This window comes from Sipha flava, unplaced genomic scaffold (genome assembly GCF_003268045.1).
Source record: "Sipha flava isolate LNK unplaced genomic scaffold, YSA_version1 214_pilon_pilon, whole genome shotgun sequence".
Classification (NCBI taxonomy): domain Eukaryota; kingdom Metazoa; phylum Arthropoda; class Insecta; order Hemiptera; family Aphididae; genus Sipha; species Sipha flava.
Window position 1 is genome coordinate 218,720 of NW_020272832.1, and position 14,362 is coordinate 233,081.

Consider the following 14,362-nt stretch of genomic DNA (forward strand, 5'->3'; position numbering starts at 1 on the left):
GGATTCTATAAAGGAAAGATAGTAGCACCAACCCGGATCCGGAAACATGGAACTAAATTAGAAGATAATCAATTTTTCACCCCCAAAGATTTTGCTATCGGTAAACATAGAATTTACAGCTCAACATTCATTCTATGTGGCTTTAAAAAAATCAATGTCTTAGGAATGTTTGAAAATATACACTAATTCGTTTATTTTTATTTAATTATTTTCTTTTATAGCCACCATGTTTCCAACATTTCACGACTGTGGAAACTGCTGAGTATAAATCAGGGTTGATCAACACTCTTGTCAGTATGTGTTGTGATCATTGCGCATTAAAGTTAAACTGATAGTAATCGGTGGAATGAACTGAAACTATCTTAATAATAATAAATATTGTAAATACATTTTTTGATTTTTTTATCTTTCGTTAATTACACAGAATGTAAATAGAAATAATCAAAACAGTTGTTTTCTTTTCAACAAATATGCAGTCTTTTTAATTTGATCATTTGATCGGAGTTTTGAAAAAGTTAACGATTTATCCAAAGCATTATGTTTTTTAACCAAAATTGTTGGAAATAGAACTACGACCATTGAAAATCAGCTCCAAGTGAAAAAATGACTCACAAAAAATTACAATGTTTGTTGTGCGGCTGTTTGCTTCCCGACCGTTTGGTACCGTACATGGCTAGGTAACCGTGGTACGTCCTTGAAGTAATATTTCAGTTAAGCCGAGTGTTCCTACACCTTACCCTAAAAGCCAGATCAACGCCCATAAAAATGTTAAGGTCCCGTGATCTTTTATTATAAAAACTAAATTTCTATCTTAATTTATTATTTATCAATTTAATTAAATAACATTTTATGAAGATTTTGCTTATGGGCATCTTCCTCCAATCATGTCACTCTTGTCGATTATCTTCCTATCATATTTACTTATTGTTACGTATCGTACGAATTATACATTTTTTTTAATAAAAAAAAAAAAAAAATAAAAAAAAAATATGCTTTATATTTAATATTATATTTTTCCAACCGGGGCGACATTTGCCGTCAATGTTCCACTGCGATCCGCCAATGGTCGTATTCCAACCCGCCCTAGGATTCCATCCGTTCCGAGGAAACATTATTGTTGCAATACGATGGGGAGTGATGAAATAAGGGGAGAATTACACGGTAAAGAGAATCGAAGTTCGCCATTGCGGAACACACATTGAAACTTTCCGGGTTCTCGGGGCCACGGCGACGACGACTGTGAATGTAACGAGCAATCCGATCAATCCTCGAAGAATGTCACATTTCCTGGTCTCGTCAGACGGTCGACCATGGAACATGTGTGTGTGGTACTGCGCGCGGTACACGTCCATTGTACACGCGTGAAACGGGGTCGGGATGGCGACGATAACGAGGAATATCTGACAAAATGAGAAACAAAAAGCCGAAAAAAAAAAACACCGACAAAATTGATGAGTCCCGAGGACGATACAAAAAATGAGGGGGCGGTTCCCGCGTTGTAGCAGTGATGATAAAAAATAATGATGATAATAAGGATCAGAATAGTAATAATATAAAAACCAGAAACGAAAAAAAAACTGGAAAAATCCACCAGGATTCGGGGTTATCGCGCGCCAACAGATAGAGCAAACATATATAGCAAAAATAAACCTTCTCCGACCGGCATTGTCGCTCGTGCACTGGTACGCGATAATTTGAAACCGTCGTGTCGTTCGCCGCGAACGATACGGAAAAACGGGTTTATATCAATTGCGCCGCAAATCGCAGGTAAAGAAAGAAAAATTATGGGATGGAAAAAAGGTGTACATCTATTGCACCGAACAATATTTTAGCTAATACATTTTGCGATTCCCTTATTGATACATATATTGATGAAAATACAACTTTTCCCTCGTATCTTCGGTCATCGGGTAACATATCGGACGAAAGAACAACAAACGATTGTAAGGCATTTCATTCCGCGTTTGGGAAGTATTTTTACTCTCTTCATCCATATATTTTTGTTTATTATGAATTTTTAAAAATTATGCAGCGCAACAATCATAAAACGTGTTCTCTTTATTATCACAAATAGACCAATCTCTAAATTTATGACAAAAAAATAAATAGTAAAATAAACTTAACTAATTTTAATATTAAACCTAAGAGCTTTTCAAAATGTTTAGGATTAGTGTAAATATATATAATATACTATTATTGTAAATTCCAAGTATGCAGAATGATAAGTTTAATTTTAATTTTAATTATTTTTTTTAGCCAGGACGGACTGTTTTCAAATGGGTGGGTAATGCGACTCCGAAACTGTAAACTACCACGGAATACATATGCTTCAGGCCCGGTTCGAGGGGCAGGTGATATATGCCTACTCCTAGGGCAGCATTAAATTATGTATACAAATATTAATAGTACCTACTCGTATCATATTATGTGTAATAAAAAATAAGCCTCAGAGAACTGATTTGTTGTATTTAAATTAGTAGTGGTTTACTTGTCCACAAATGCATTAATCTAATAAATCGTTAACTTTAAATAAATTAATATAATGAACTCAGACTTTATCAGTCTCTTTTATTATTGTTTATGTAAAAATAATATTCGATGTAGTATTTACATAGGGGCCGGCAAAATTTAAGTTTTCCTAGGTGTAAGTAAACGTTTGAGCTGGGTCCGATCTGCCTGGCGAAAAGAGAAACGGTGAACTCGCCACACAGCCGGATGTTGGAAAATCCCAACATGATCCTAAAAAATTATTGCCATTACCGCGTTTGATTTTCAACTATTGTTTTATGGACACTATTACTTGTTAATTACATTGTTAATGGTTACATATGAAAAACGTTAAAACTTATGATTTTTGACATAGAGGTCCGCGTATACTACTACTATTATTCAATGAAGAGATTTTAAAGAGTTCACAAATGTTTTGTCTGGATTAATAATATCTACAATTTTCGGTTACCCAGGAAATAATTTGTTTTTTTTTTTTTAGTATGTTGATTTCAATAATTATCGGTTTGGGTATATTATTTTATTGTATAATATTAATAATCAGTACAAACAAATACAAATAAAAATCATTTCAATCTAAAATGTATAGACTCGATTATTAATTGTTATAATCTAAAATTATAAAATATATCACAGGTGAGTAATTCAGCCAGTATTTTATATTTTTTTTTCTCATTAATTTGATTATTATTATTGCTGTTTTTTTTTTTTTTAATAAAGAAATAACCTTAATAGGTATATACATAATATTACATTATACAATTATGATATAGTTAATATAGTAGATGATCAAAAAAATTAAATTCATTTACCTTTTTACTATAATTGGCCATAGCTATAATTATAGTATATAATATATATTAAATAATATGTAATATAATATATAGTATCCATATACGACGTACTTTACTAATGTATGCGCTTGTGTGTTGTGTCTTTCAGTTTTTGTCAATAAAAATTACTGTAGACTGTACTGTATAGTAGACTGTAGACTGTAGTAATAACTAATAAAGAATAATATAACATCGTGGTGCACCCGAAGTCGTGAACGCGCTCGCCCCGCAGCCCACGCCGTACTATGGCCCATGAGCGACGGCAAGCAGTTATTAATATTATTATCAAGAATCGGGTAATCCCGTTTCTTGACTTATTTCATATATATTACTTTAGTATTTACAATATTTGAGACATCGGTGAAACGTTACAGTAACTTGTTCTTAAGACGTTATAAATGGCATGTCTATGTGATGTTGATGAAAAAACTTACGAACAGTGTTGTAATAAAACAACCCGGCAATATTTCGGAAACGTTCTAGTGTAATGTTAATATTGTAACTTAAATCTTACATCGTAACGATGTTATGTAACTTTAAATGCACGGTGAGATGATGCTAGCGCGTTAATATCAACAGTATTGTCTGTAAATAATTTAAAAAGTAAAAAACGTTGGATTCGTTATTACTCGTATATCGCTTTTGAAATTGTTGCGCAGAAAATTTATTAAATTAAGGTACTTCGATTTTAAAAAAAAATGTGGACTATTTAAACGTAATAAAAAATAAAATTCTTATCGTTTTATCATTATTATATGTAATTAATAAATCATCTACAGTTGAATAGAAACGTTTTTTTTTTGAGATCAAAAACGAAAGGGCGGCAAATTTTGATTATGTCTAGGCCCTGCGTGTGTGTATGGAGGGGGGGGTGCTCTCAGCTCAAACGTGTCGTAGACCGTTTCCGTCGTTCGAAGCGAATCTTAGTGCCGCGCGTACGAAAACATATGTTTTTTTTCTTCCGTCTCGTTGTTCGCACGATCCACGTACCAATACGGTTTGGAAGCGTCGACGTCACTCCAACACCGTGCGAAAATATAGCGCGCGGGTACGAGACGAAATTTATTCGTTTCACACCTGCAACGCTGTTATTTATTTATTTTTTTTTATTTACATTGCATATGATATTATCGGATTAAAAAAAATTTTTGTATATGTTTACATTTATGTTTTTTATTTATTTTTATGCAACGCTGTGGAGACGTGCACACGCCCGACGCGCGTTTCGTCGCGCCACGTCTCTTTACGACACGATCTCGACTCATAAGATTTTACGGCGAAACCAAAACGATTATTGTCGAATGTGGTGTAGGGGTGAAGTCCTCGCAGCTCACTTGCGGGTGAACGATTTTTAACACTTCCGTTTGCGTTCAAACCTAATGTGAACCTATGGTGTGCGACTGTGGGTGTACGCGCGTGGGCATGTGTAGTACAGGCAGACGCGAATATGCGTCACACACCGTTCACGGTCTTGGCATTCGATTGATCACGCCGGCGGTATTTTAGGGCGGCGAAAGGAAAAAGATTTTTTCGTCTAATACACCACGCTGTAGCGACAGAATCGATCGGACTGGACCCATCATATGCGGAACCGTACTTGTCGCGGAAACGTTTTGTTCGGTCAGCAATTCGAGGTCCATGTGCCTGGCACCCTCACTTTAAAAAATCAAAACCAAAATCATACCATTCGTTTGTGCAGGTTTGTGCTTTCCCGTCGTTTGAGCTCAACCCCTTTCCAAGCGATCCGGCTTTCAAAGTGGGAGGGCGGGGACATTCTTAGTCATGCTTAACCATAAAAGATTGGGATATCAAATCGGTAAGAAAAAAATAATTTTGTTTTATTGTAAACCACGTACGTGCGGTTCGTTTAAGAAATTTAAGATATTTAAATTGAGAATATGACTAAAAATACATCGCATACATTCTCGTTCGAATGCAACATAATACGTTTTATGAGAAATGTAGGCATTTCTTTTTTTTATTAAACGATAAAATCCAACAATTATTTTTGTACACGCGTTTGTAGTGTATACGTTCTATACGCATACGAATTCGTGCTGCTGGCCGATATAAATCGCGGAAATCGCGAACAGCAACATATAACGGTGATGTTACCGTAACAACATATCCGTCCGAGATTGTTAGGAATGTTAGTAAATCCCGAGCACGCGGAAGAGCTGCGACGTTAAATTTTAAAAACTAAATCGTACCACCAGATAGGTACATCGCTGTGTTCCTTTGGATCCCACCCGACGCCGTGCAGCTGAAAGATGAACGCAATGTCGCAAACGTTTAACGCCGGTACAAATATGACGAAGATATTGCGACGCCAGAAGTACTACAACGAATTCGGGTACGCGAAACCGGTGTGGAGCGACGAGGCGACGTGGAAAAGGTGCTCGAGGCCCGAGAAGATGATCAACGGGAGGCCGGTGACGAAGTGGACGCGGCCGACGGCCAAAAATATATCGGTAGCCGGGAAGACGTGGTTGATAGAGCCGGGTGATAAATCGGCGTCCGGTCGCGATCCGCGGCAGTCGTACGGGTCGGTTCGGGCCGCGGTCGAGCGGACGGCGGCCGGACCTCGGGCCACGAATAAGTGGACGGTGGACGGATCGCGAGCCGCGGTCGAGCAGACGGCTGCCAGACCTCGGGCCACGAATAAGTGGACGGCGGACAGATCGCGAGCCGCGGTCGAGCAGACGGCGGCCAGACCTCGGGCCACGAATAAGTGGACGGTGGACAGATCGTGGGCGATGGTCAAGCAAACGGTGGCTGAACCTCGGGCCACGATCAAACGGATGGCGGATGGATCGCCGGCCACACCTCGGGCCACGAACAACTGGAGAATGGACGGATCGTGGGCGACGGTCAAGCAAACGACGGCCGGACCTCGGGCCACGAACGAGTGGAAGGCGGACGGATCGCGGGACGTGGTCGAGCAGATGGCGGCTGAACCTCGGGCCACGATCGAACGGATGGCGGATGGATCGCGGGCTGCGGTCAAGCGGACGGCGGCCGGACCTCGGGCTATGAATGGGTGGACGGTGGCAAAATCGCGGGCCACGGTCGAGCGAACGGTAGCCAGACCACCGCGGGGTACGCACGAGCGAACGGCGGCCAGACCATCGCGGGCCACGCACGAGCGGACGGCGGCCGGATCTCGGGCCACTAACGGATTGTTGGCGGCCGCACCTCGGGTTAACCCGGTGATCGACCGTCGTTCGATGGCCGCGCAAATCGCCGCCAAGAACGAGGCGGACCGCAATCTGCAACCGATCGCGACGCGACTGAAAAACACCTACTCAAACGCGAAACGATACGTGGTGCCCGCAATGTCGTCGACTGCTTACGCCGAACGTCAGAGGGAGAGGCAGCTGGACGTGGCGTGTCAAAACTTTATCCTGATGAGGAGGATATTAAACGCCAAATCTTCGTTGCCCACGTACCAATAGCATCCCCGGACCCTTCCACAACCCCCCCCCGTGTCACTAGTCTTTGATGTGCTCGGCACGTATCGATTTCGTGCATTTCCCCATCCCGTCCGTGAAATATCATCTCCGTGAGCACTAAAGTACGCCGTAGGAAATTATAAATTTTTTAAAAAAGGTATATAGTTAGTTCTATAGGGTGAATTAATGTATTTTCGGGACATAAGCAGTTTCGTGATATTATTTGTTGAACGTACGATAATATAATGTAATATCGTACAATATAGAATTACATTTAGTTCCCTGTTACACGATTGACTTGAAAGTTACATTGGTCCTTCAGATGACTGTAAGGATCGATGTAATTTTCAAGTCAATTGTGTAATAGGGAATTACATTATACGTTCAACAAATAATTTTCACGAAATTGTCTATGTCACGAAAATACCTTGTTTCGCCCTATAGGGTATGAACACGCCATTTATGTTCCAAGTCAAGAAGCACTATCAAAAAATGTGCAGATTAGAAGCGCCGAAGAACAATTGACTATCAGTGTGATGTTGCATACAACTGAAAATTGTATGCAACACCACGCTGATAATCAATTGTTGTTTTGCGTTTCTAATCTGCACATTTTTTGATAGCGCTTCTTGACCTACAATATACAGCTGAATTATTAAACTATTAATATTGTCTTCTCTTTGGTGTATGTGTATTAATATCGAAATTAATAGATGTTTGAACGAATTAAGTGTAAACGAAAAACAATTATACCATTGATCACCATTGTGGGTACACTCATAATTTTTATAAAATTAACATTTCCTACTGATATAATAATCTCGGATACAATTAGTATGCACCGGTTTTTCTAAATACCAATCAGCAATCAAACTTTTGTCGCATTATTACGTCTAAGGTGAAAATTCGCGCGTCGCCCGAGTGCGTCCTCCTATAATTATATCGTACCTTTTTAATAGCCCAATTGCGTCCACGATGATAGTATACTGTATTTGTTTGTTAAGAATGTATTTTGGATTGCCAATGCTGAATGAACACAAATGTATAACTGTAAAGCAGCTGAACAAAAAAAAATTGTTAAGAATCTTGAGCTACTGGTCTAAAATATATATATTTACTTATCAAACTTAACTTACCTATCAAATCATATAATCGTTAAAAATAATCTGTGTCTACACAACTAGTATTATATTGATGATCAATATATATACATGTCTGTATATTTTATTATAACTAACATCTATTACTAACCATACTTTCTTAAAATGTTATTGGGTGCCATTCATTTTTAGTAATTCAAATTGTAACACGAATTTATATAAAGCTGCATATGCTTGAATTTCCAATTGAGTGTGTGCATCATATTTATCAGTGGAATCTCTCGGCACATTATGATCGGGCTAGTTTTTTATATTGACATAATATATTTTTAACGTGATTTATTGTCTTCTACTGCGGTAATGGACAATGATTCTTTTGTTCGTAAACATCAATCAATCAACCATTAGTATCGTGTATCATAATAATATATTAACCATATTGACATGAAGTGACGGCTGTTACATTACGACGGCAATTGTTATAACGGTACGATACTGAACACGATAATTTCGTGTTCGATCTTGTTGATAACTCATTGCGTGGATAATGATTTAAGTTACACTCCGTGCGTCCACCTACACATACGCGTTCGACGATAGCCAGACGTGGAAGACCGAAATATATATATAAAAAAAAAAATGGAGGCGGACAACGTGTTCCATCGACAGATTATTTAATTTCTAGTGTTTTGTTCGTGCATTGTTCAACGCGGTTGTAGGATATCCGCTCGCACTTAGAGCTCGCAGGAAGACGAACGTTCATAGGCGCAACTAGACCTCTAAAACGTGGGATGCTAAATCTATGCATTACAGAGCCGTAGGATGCTTCCCCCCTCCCAAACCTAAACCCACAATAATATGTAAATCAAAACTTTAAAACTCATACGTCTATCAACTGAACAAGCCATCGAAAAATTGTTCTCAGAAAATCTGCAATTGAGATTTTCAATCACAGTATCAGTTATTGGAAAATATACAGTATATTACAGTATCCGTAATGTAAACCTTAACGTTAATCGTCCGACAATTATAGGAATATCCGAATATCCGATTATGGAATGAATTATAATTAATTATATTATATGACTCACGACCGAATAAAAAAATAAAAAATTCATGGTATTTCACTAAAATAATAATAGTTGGATATAAAAAAAAATAAGGTGGTACTAAATTTTACTTGGAGGTGCTAAAGACCTTTTTGCACCTCTCTAGTTGCACCACTGCGAACGTTTTAAGCAGACGCGTCTAACATAACGTGGTGTAAACATAATGCGTGTACGAACGATAATTGATATGAAATTATGTGTATACTAAAGGTGTTAAACAAGATGCTTGCAATGTTCACAACAAAAACCATTTATATTGTTTTTGTTCTTCTCGAGCTAATAACTCACTACATGATCATTAATCATATCGTATAACATGCGCGCGTTGTGTTTGAGTGTGTATGATTGCCGCAAAAATCGCATTTCAGACCGTGAGTGAACCAGACATGGTGCACGCATACGCGGCACGCGCAATCCCGTCAGATTCCGTTTCGGATCCCGTCAGAACCGCACGAAAAAATAACAATAATTAAAAAAAGTATATTTAATACGTGGGATGTTTAGTAAATAAAAATATCGTCAATTGTATCTAAAGCCGGCCCCGTCTTATGTTTTTTTTTTTGAACCCGAGGTAAGTTATACGGAGCAGCTTTATTATATTGCACAGTAAATAGTATCGACAGGTAAGAAAAGAATAAGTCGAATTTATTGTTCACCCATAATATTCGCAAACGGTTTGTTTCAACGCATGGTAATACAAAAATAAACTATTATTATTTTGCGAATTATTTTGTTAAAGACATCAGGGTCGTCTTAAAAAGCCGTGTGTCACGGTGGTTGAAAAAAGCGTTGATTTTCCCTCTATGTTCTTCTGGTAAACAGTTTTGTTGAAGTGCCTCCCAGTCAGAATTACTTAAAACATGCTCTGGCCTCAGTCCTCAAAATAGCTCATAGCACTTTTACAATTAGTTGATATTAATATTTTCAAATAACAGTCTGGTCACTGAGCTATAACATTACCCACAAGTTTTAACCTTTGTTGCGCACACTAATTGCGTGTCATTAAATTGCTGTACAAGCGTTTAACGATGTTTTAAAATGTTACGATTAATAATTATATTCATGCATGATTTATGCATCCTGTTTTTTATTTATAACGTAGGTACGAGTAATTACAATCAGTGCGTATGAAATATACCAACACAACAATTGTAATTGATATTTACAATGTTTATACGAAAGTTATGCGGTTAAACGGGTGGGATGGATTTTATACAGCTCGACGCGAATGGTAATGCGTCCGTGAACAATGTAGTCATAGTTTTCTAAAAAAGTTATCTCGATATTAAGGAATGAGGAACACATAATTACTGGCCAAATACGTTTTACAATGTTTCAAAACCGCGATATTGCACCGCTGATATTTATTGGAATTCAAAGAATCTAATTGCCGAGAAGTATGGAGCAAACATAAAATGTTGTTTTCACTTTTTTTTTTTTTTTCACTTATGCGATTATTTTATTTTATTTTTATTTATCGAATTAGGTCCACGAATTATATTAACTTTATGAGACTTAAAATATTTTATGCATTCACACTGTGCGTCTGTCAGCCACGTACATTATTAATTGTTCCTAAAATAAATTAAATTGTTGTGATTTTATACTATTGCTCATTTTCTTGGTCAACTGGTGTTATAGAAAAAACAATATTTTTATATCTTAAAACGATAAGTCTTATAATGTTACATAACATTTCGATATCATTTTTATCTTACAATTTTTCATATTTCTATGTATGTATGTGTTTTTCTTGTTTAAATGGCTTACGTTTAATCACACACCCTGAAGCCACCACTATTCTAAAATGTTTAAAAACGTAAAATTGTTACAATTAGAAACATAATATTTATTTTTCCGTTAGTCTCTGAACATTGTTACTTACACGAAGTGTTAACAATTACCCTTGTATACGCTATTTCGCCACACGCAATGCTCGAATTGGGAACGGGGGAAGGGGTATGATGGACTGAATAACCCAATCGTTTTTTCAAACATTGAAGCGTAGACCTATCGTGTACCAACGGGATCGTGCTCGGACGTTCCGAAGTAAAAAAAATTACCTGGTACGATATTTATTTTCCAAGTTTTTACAACGACCTCATCTACAATTATCGTTGTACTGATACGAGTTGAAAATCGTCGGTAAAGTTTCCGATTGGACGGCATTTAACCGTCAACCTATTCGATTTCCTATTTTTAATTCGACCTAGAAATACTCCTATAAAAAAAGAATAGAAAAATAATAAGTTAATTAATGAAATAAAAAATACGATTTCGTAGTTTTTACTAGTAGGAATTTCGGCCACCTTAGAATGTTCGTGTTCATCCAACGATTAACCGTTAAAAAAAAAAATTCAAATAAAAATACCACAGAACGAACGAGACTTGTGACTTACTACCAGGAGCAACTCGTCAGGGGAGACTTTGAGACTTCCCTTAAAAAAAAAAAATCAGCTACTTGTAAATAATAACTGTTTAAAAATGTATAGATATATTTTTATTGAAAATACTCGTACGTTATAGCGTTTTCTATAATTATTATTATAAATTTAAGGCCATAAAACTTATAAATAGTTATTTCAATGGAAACACTCTATTTTAGTAATTTCTACGACGGTCGCCGTTTCAATGAAACTAACATCCGACAATCGTAACACGTAACGGTTTGGCTTATTGGACGGAGAGGGCCGAGGAGAATAATCCGTGTATTATAGACGTTACTGAAACTGCTTTCACGACAATAATTTCCGTGCCATCGCGCCGTCGTCAGTCGCTAAACACCGTCGTCTACGAATTCGCTGATAAAAAAAATTGCAGAGTTGGTTTAAAAAAAAAAATTACCATTTAATCAAGTTAAAAATACTAAATAAATATTAAATTGAGTATTAAGTGTAATTGATTTTCCGAGAAAAGGGTTTTTCTTGTTCGTTGTTGTATGGGGCTTATGTTAAATAATTTAAGTCTCCCCAGCGGTGCCGGATTAAACATTTTTGGGCCCTACAAAATTATTTTTTCCATACATCTTTAACATTGCTATCCAATAGTTAAAATAAATAGCTCCAACTATCATTAATAAATGAAATCATGTTTATTAAGTTTTTTTTATTTGCAAGAAAAATTAATTGATAATTATATTATATTATTTTTATTTTTTTTCAAAATAATTTTATTATTATTACTGCACGTAATACCTACAACTTAATATATAGGTATATTATGTTTCATAATGACTTTTGTCCCGTAAATTCGTAAATAAAATACAATTATAAAAATATAGTTTTCCGTTTTTACAGGACTCCTTGTACGAGTGAGGCCCTAAGCCGGGCGCCTAATGGGTAATCCGGCACTGCTCCCTGAAGCAGCCCTACTGCTTGCTACCGTAGACGCAGTGCCGCAACTACAAATAGGAGGCCCATGTGCGGTAATTATATTAGGCTAGGATTTATTTTTGTCGTACGTCTTATTTATAAGCATTGACGCAACTAGAGGGGGGGGTTAGGGGGGCTTAACCTCCCAAAATGTATTGTAGCCCTCCCCCCAATTTTTTTAATTATTTAAAATTTAATGATGATTTAAGCATGGGATAGTGAGATACATACTAAATAATATGAGTGTATGACGCAGAGAATTATTCAAAAATAAATTGTATAAATTTATAATATTATTATTATAGTTTATTTTGTAATTCCTACAATCCTACATGATTAATAATAATACTGTTATCTAATAAATGTGACGGACGACGATGGAATATTGCAGTGGTGTTATGTCATATTTCATGTAAAACATACTACATAGAAGTAGGTACATGATTTTTAATAATATAGTATGGTAATAATATTTTATGATTGTTTTTATTTCAATTAATAATTATTGTTCTGTGTTTGCGGCAATGGGGGCTCACATTGACTAAATTTATTCGTAGGGCTTCAGCCCCCCCCCCCCAATATTTTAGACCTAGTTGCGCCAATGTTTATAAATATCAATTTTTTTAGGTTTTAAAACACGTTTCACATCAGTTAGTGTATGATATATATATATATATATATCAAATTAAATATCAACAACTGTTGTACATTATACTTCATTACTAGAGCTAGGATTTTGGTGACTTTTGCATTTTTTTTCTTTTAGTGCTATACAATTCTAACCAAAAACTAAATTTGTTTCGTGATTTAACAATGTAGAATATGTAATTTTTATTTTGCATTATTTTGCATTTTTTGCATTTTTTGTGTTAAATGCATTTTATTGCATTTTTAAGGTCATTTTTACGTAATATTACAAATATTACGTTCATTTTGTGTATTTTAACTAATTTTTGTTTATTTTAAGCTTTTTTAATACGTGTTGTAAAGGTTATCCCAATTAGTACCTATAGGCAATTACCTACTCCAGTCCATTGTTATTGAAAAAGTAATCTAAGAGTAAGTAAGATAAGATTACATATCGAACGAACCCAAAACTATATAGGTATACAATAGTAGCTTTCGTAGTGAATACGACACGTACCTATATGGTTCTACACCGATCTGTACACTATTGTATACTGAACAAATAATATTACGACTAATATTAAAAATTAATATTAAAACTTTAAAAATGCCAAAAATTAAGTCAACAGTAGGAAGCCGTTTACGTAGTTTTGTGAGTGAGTTTGGTGCCGATATTTTTTCTACGGACGGTATGGTGCTTTTTTGTAAAGTGTGTAATGTTGCAGTTGCCTCCGAAAAGAAATTTACAATTCAACAGCACATCATCTAATTGTGCAATGCAATAATATGTGTACAGGTAAAAAAATATGACATATTTTTCATTAATTTATTTTAATATATGATTTTATTGATTTTTCAGAATAATTATACCAGGAAGCGGTTGAATTCACAAGTCAAATTTATACCTATTTTATTCATAAATCATAATTATTAATTAATATTTTAAAAATAAATTTTTTCACTCATCTAAGTACATTTTTTGGTCATTTTTTAAGTTCATTTTTTAGAGTTTTTAGGTCATTTTTGCATTTTTTTTAGTGCATTTTTGTGTATTTTTTAGGTCATTAAAATCCTAGCTCTATTCATTACATATTAATGTAGTTTAGGTAGGTATGTTGTACGCCTGCTCAAATACTCCATGGACATTGTTTAAATAAATATTATATTACTCTAAAATATTATAACATCCTTAGATACCTGAATTTTAAAAAAAGTTTATTTTTATTACAAAATAATTATATATTATTATTAAACAATTGTGTGATAGTAAAACGTATGTAAGCCTTGGGGCCCGCGGCACACTCTGCACGCCCGGTTTTTACGGCAATGCGTCAGTTGTATAAGTTCATAAAGAATTTTCGC

General features: G+C 35.8%; 1 long non-coding RNA gene across 1 annotated transcript; it reads left to right on the plus strand.

The window, feature by feature from the left end:
* The first annotated feature begins 13,358 nt into the window (after positions 1-13,358).
* Positions 13,359-13,973, plus strand: LOC112682914. The gene is made up of 2 exons (XR_003148561.1): positions 13,359-13,796; positions 13,860-13,973. It is a non-coding gene; the product is annotated as an uncharacterized LOC112682914 (long non-coding RNA).
* The last annotated feature ends 389 nt before the right edge of the window (positions 13,974-14,362 follow it).